Source organism: Centroberyx affinis, unplaced genomic scaffold (assembly GCF_046629955.1).
Source record: "Centroberyx affinis isolate AG114_WGS23_722 - 3 ecotype Tasmania unplaced genomic scaffold, CSIRO-AGI_Caff_v1 ptg003919l_1, whole genome shotgun sequence".
NCBI lineage: Eukaryota > Metazoa > Chordata > Actinopteri > Beryciformes > Berycidae > Centroberyx > Centroberyx affinis.
The window spans coordinates 56,334-62,195 of record NW_027281753.1 but is presented as its reverse complement, the minus strand read 5'-3'; positions in this window follow the sequence as shown (position 1 = coordinate 62,195).

Here is a 5,862-nt window from a genome sequence, read left to right as displayed (position 1 = left end):
GATCGTCTTCAATGTTTTGCACTACAATTCAAGTGTTGTTTTTTTAGTCGCTTTGTGTAACCACCTCCAGTTGGTTTGTCATTCAGTGGAAACGCAGTATTAGGATACGTTGACGCTCTGCCCAGTGACAGTTCAGTGTGTTTTAGTAAATAGGGTTAGGGTTAGTTTGTCCCACAGCTTAATCTGTGTTGTGGGTCTGCAGCTCAATAGAAAACGCATTGGAAGAGATTTATTGTGCGGCTCTGATTCTGTCCAGGATGATTTTCCCGGGGTGTTGGAACATTATCTTCTTCTTCTGGTACTACAATTTAAAGCTCACCTGGATGTGAAACCGCAAATATAGATTTCATGAGACCACAAACTCTTTTTGAACGGAGCAGCATCAGGCTGTACATCCAGGTGACATCACAGAATATTTATGACTCCAAATTGTATAAATCGCTTTCCAAAATAATGTTAAAAAGTGCAGTTAAGAAATTAGCAAATCAAAACCAGTGTTTAAAACGGGTGACGCTTAAAACCAAAAATTACTACACTCCCAAGAGTCTCTACACCACCATCTATACTAAATACTTCTACTACTACTACGACTAACTACAACTAATAATAACAATAATAATAGTTGTAGTAGTAATATTTATTATTGGTGTTGTGACTTTTGCTATTGCTGTAAATAAACATAACACAATCAGAGAATGTATACAGAATGAATAAAATACAAAAGATATAAGTCAAATACAAAATGAATAGATAGGCTATAATAAATACAGTAATACAAGCATCTTAGTATACATCAAAAACAAATTTATAAAAATTTGTTTCTAAAAGAGATTTTAAAAAATGAGCAGTACACGAGCACCAGGTCTGTTCCAAAGCTTGGGGGCCCAAAACTAACCAAGATAATTTTAAAAATCAACCCTAAACTTAAATAGAAACCAGTGTGATGAGGCAAATATTTGAGTGATATCGTCCAATTAATTCTGGTGAGAAGCCTTGTAGCTGAATTTTATTCTCCACAGGCGAGAGAGGGGAAAGTGAGCTGCAACAGCCAAACAGTCAAATCCAAATGAATGTTTGGATGAGTTTGTCAGATTGGCAAAAGACAAAAATGACTTAATAATTCAGTCTTCGTTCTCAGGTTTCTCTTTGGAATTTTTCATGTTTGCAAATCTTCATTGGGCCGGCCGAGGACAGAATTTTTTTTTGTCAATTGTTTTGTTCAATGGTATTATTCCTTAAACTTGTTCCATTTTGACTGTGATCAGTGTTTCCATTGTAATTTAATAGAGCAGTGGTGCCTGTGGGTGAATTTAGTTTTGGCTCTACATCCCAGTTATAGTTCTACTGCAGGTTGCACTGCTACAAACTAGTTTATTGTAAATTAAGTTTAGTTTAGTTTAGTACATTTCTTCATTCTTCTTTTTATTTTAAAGTGAAATCAGATTCAATTACCTTGTTATTTAAATTTCACATTTTCTCTAGCAATAGCAATACTTTTCTTGCTGTGGTGGAGCAGCACTCCTGAATGAATGCAGAGGAAACACTGACTGTGAGCCGTAAATGTGATTCTGCTCAACCCGGTCTTTCTAGTCTTAATTAGAGATGGTAACGCAGCCAATCTGAGGGGTTTTCCAGCACGTGATCCAACACTGAGACTGGGACACTCCTGTAACCCCGGAATTTAAAATGTATGAATGTTGTGTACCTTTAACATCAATATTAACCGTATGACAAAGTATTCCAAAGATGGCTGATAACTAAACTTCTCATCAATCACAGTTTTTACATGCAGACCTCATGGATTTTACAGTTGCCTTTATACAGTCCAAATGCTATCGGTGGTACTTTTCACTTCAAAATAACAATCAGAAATGATGACACTCACTGGTTTGATTAGGGCTTTTTCTAAGGACCCAGTTTTTGAAGTTGAAGGACCTCGCACGGGGGCCTGACCCCAAGGTTGAGAAACTCTGGCCTCATGTCTCATGTCACCACTAAGACTTGAGTAATGCTTGAAGTTCTCTTTTCCCAAAATGCCATAAATCCATTTTGAATAACCAACACCCTAAAGTTTATCATTCAGCATTTCTAAGATATAGAGGATCCTGTCTTTCAAAAAGCAGAATCATTCCTGTGATCAGTTTTAAGAGTGCCAGGTGTCACTGTTTTCAAAAATGTGGACCTTTACTTGACTTGTTCTGCTGTTTATTGTCCCGCTCCACCAGAGAGCACTGTTGCCCCAAAAACAAAGCGTGACACCGCAGCCATGTTGGGATCAACAGGTAAGGGAGTCGGTGGTAAATATGGTGTTACATAGTTGATGATTGAAGATGATTGAAGTCCTAAGGCTATTACAGTGTTACTAAGGTCAATACGTGACGGCAATATTGATGATGTAAGAGAAGTGCAGTTATGTGCTATTTTTCTGATGCGTTTTACTCTGCTAATGTGGGTTGCTCAATAATGAAATGGTAGCACAAGTGTAAAGAGAGAGAAACCCCTAATGCAACAGACTACAGTCAGTGAATCCAACTAGAAATATATTACTGACTCTACTGCAATCAGACAAGTGTCAAAACATACAGATTTATAGAATTAAATCATCCTCATTAATTGATTCATTTATTTTAATTGGGTTTGCAATCATCTGTATGCTGATAAAAACTGGAAAAAAAGTGTCAATTTTCCAGTATGTGCTCTTACAGTATTTTGTGATTTTGTGTGTGTGTGTGTGTGTGTGTGTGCATGCATGTGTGTGTTTTATCAGCTCACAATTCCCTGGGCCATGCTGTTAGGACTTATACTGCTTCCGGGACTGAATCATTTTTGTGAGTATAACCGACCAAGTATGATTAGTTTATCAAACGCGTGCATATGTATTTCATGAGAGAGTGAAAAAAAAAAAAGTGGTATGATTAATTTACCAGCATTCCGCAGGGTCAAGGAAATTGATGCAGGATAATTGGGCACATAGGGAATCCTTGGCAATTTGTGCTTTCAGACTCTACTTGAGAAATTAGATGTCAGTGCAAATGTGAAATTGCTCCTCAATGTTCTCAAAGATTCCATGAAAATTTAAATATAAATCTTAAGTATTTCCAGCAAAGGGATTCTTCCCTTTTTTGCCAACTTGAAATGAAGCCCTATGAAAATGATCTGAATGAGGGAAAGTGTAGCGGGGAGCAGACATGGAGCTGTGTAAAGTTAGGACTGCACTCCGAGGAGAATGTCAGGCTCTTGCTCTCAGTAAAATCCTCATGCAAGAATTCATCAGATTCTTTTTGACAAGAAGTAAAGTTTGAATTTATCTGAAGATATGTAATTATAATATTCAAGATATGTACACCTATGCGTAATGCAGAACATAACTTGGGCGATGCAGTATAGCCTACTTTTTTTTTTTTTTCCGGAGTGTCAGCGCGGAAGCTACAAGGTACAAAGCATGTGACACACGTATGTTCGCATGAATGAGAATAAATAAACACAGGAGTGAATAATTAATTTGAAGGAGTGTTCATTTGTCAAGTTCAGAAGGTCACTAATTGATAAAGTTGCTATTTATGTTTTAGTTTAAAAGAAGTTAGAAAGACAAACTTTTTATTCCAAGAAATATTCAGATAAACCACTTGAATTTTTTTGCCAGTGGCAAAGTTTCTAATGCAATGGTCATCAATTACATTAGGAATGTTTTTTTGTTTTTTTTGATTTTTTTTTTGTTATTATTTTAGCTTCCATTACAAGTATTTGTAATAGTCGGTTACAGAAAATTAATAAATCATTATCATCACTGAGTCTGATCAAAACTTATGGAAAATTTTATATTCATGCAGGATCAAGATAAACTGATCGCTTAAAGTCTTGCTCCAAAATCCTAGTTATATTTAAATGTTAGTGTTTATTCCTCATGGACACACAGTGCAAAAGAAAATGCTAAACAAGAATATTTTTGGTAAGCATACTACATACTGACACTCTGGAAAACGGCTTCATTTGTCCTCATTAAAAGCTTAAAAGTCCATGAATAAATAATCATTAAAGAGGATACTTTTTTTCCTTTTTTATCTAAGGCCTTATGCAAAATACACTGACTAAATAAATATGCTCCATAAAGTCTGTTTAGAAACGCGCCCTCCCCCCCACTACCACATTTAGATGGCTGACATGCACCTAAAGATCAGATCCTGCATTGGCTGTTGGTTTTGGAGGGAAAAATTGGACCTCCGAGAGTCAAGTTAATGCAATTAAGTGAGGATGATGAGTCTCTCACACATGCACACACTCTTCCTCTCCCTCTCTCTCTCTCCCTCTCTCTCCCTCTCTCCCACTCTCGCTTGAATCAGTAAGCAAAGCAGAATCAAAACTTAAAGGGGAGAAGAAAAGAAAAGAGAGAGAGAGATGAGCATGCACAGACCAGTCCCAGTGGTTTAATTATTTTAATTATCTTTCCTCTTTCAGCTTTCCTAAAAAAGAGGCCATTAAAGGATGCCCGTTTGGGTTAATCTGATTAAAAAAACAAGATGGAGGGAAAGATGAAAGGCTGCAGATGTCAGTGCTAATCAGGGGAGTTAAAACTGCTATTTGTGAACTGGGACGGTTGTTAAAGTGGGTAGAAAGTGTGTGTGAGTGTTTTTTTAAATACATTTTCCTCACTTCAAAACACCTCTTTCCTCAGCCTCTGTTGATAAACTCCCCTCATGCATCTCCTCAAACTAACACCATGTTTAATACTCTGCTGTGCTATATAACTGTCTTGGCAGCAGGGCAGGCAAACATAGTGTGACTGGAAAGGAATAATAAAAGTATAAGTTTCACCCCTAATGATACGCTTTCGTTTTCATACAGAAAGACGCCATTCAAGGAAATGATGCAGGCACCGTTAGCTTAGCAGTTAGTAACACCAGAAGGGATATTTCCTATAATCTGCAGATATATGCAGATATAGCCTGCCAATACAGCACACAATTAATCAAATCAATTAGCCAGCGCAATCAGATGAAAAATGCCCTGCCTTTTTTGTCTGAGGCGGAAGATAATCGATGTTTCTAACGCAGGGCTAAGCAGAAATGTGCATCCAGATCAGGACGCTTGCAGCCGAGTCGTTCAGCAGAGCAAACACAACGCTGTCAAGTTTCATAATGTGGGGAGTTGTTAAAGTTCCTCTGACTGCAGAGCTTGACATTTGTTCAGGCGAGAATGAGCACAAAACCAGCACAGGTGTTGAGCCACAGCATGGTGAGAGAGAGAGAGAGAGAGAGAGAGAGAGAGAAAAAAAAAACAAAAAAAAAACAAAGATCTACTTTCAAACTAAATCAAGCAGAAGGAATGTCCTGAGTGTGTAGAGAGATGGACGGGAGCCCATGCAATATTAAAGCGCCGTGTCTGGCAATGCCAACCGTGCCACTCCTATCCGCGGCTCCCGCCCTCCCTGCTTCCCGGCCATCGGCTCTTCCCTCAAGGTGACACTTCAAAGCGGGCACGCAGACGTGGCAGGCCTGGCTGTCGGCATGGAGCCAGCCCCCACCCCTCACGCTCTCCCGCCCACCACCCATTCCACCCAGCCTGCCCCCCCCCCCCCCCCACCTCCTCCCTCCCATACCCCCCCCCCCCCCCCCCCCCCCCCCCCACCTCAAAGACACAGCGCCTACCCCTGCTGGGCCAGGTCAGCGCCAAGATCCACACCGCTTGCCACTCGGGAGCCCCTGTCAAAAACTCTACCCCACAAGCTTAATTAATAACGGCCCATTCCTAATGCAAACCCTCTGAATCGGCAGCCTGTTTCCCTCCGTTCCTATTGGTGAGTTCTGAGGCCTCAACAGAAGGCAGACAAGAAGAGGAGGGATGGTTGGGGATGCATCCAAATCA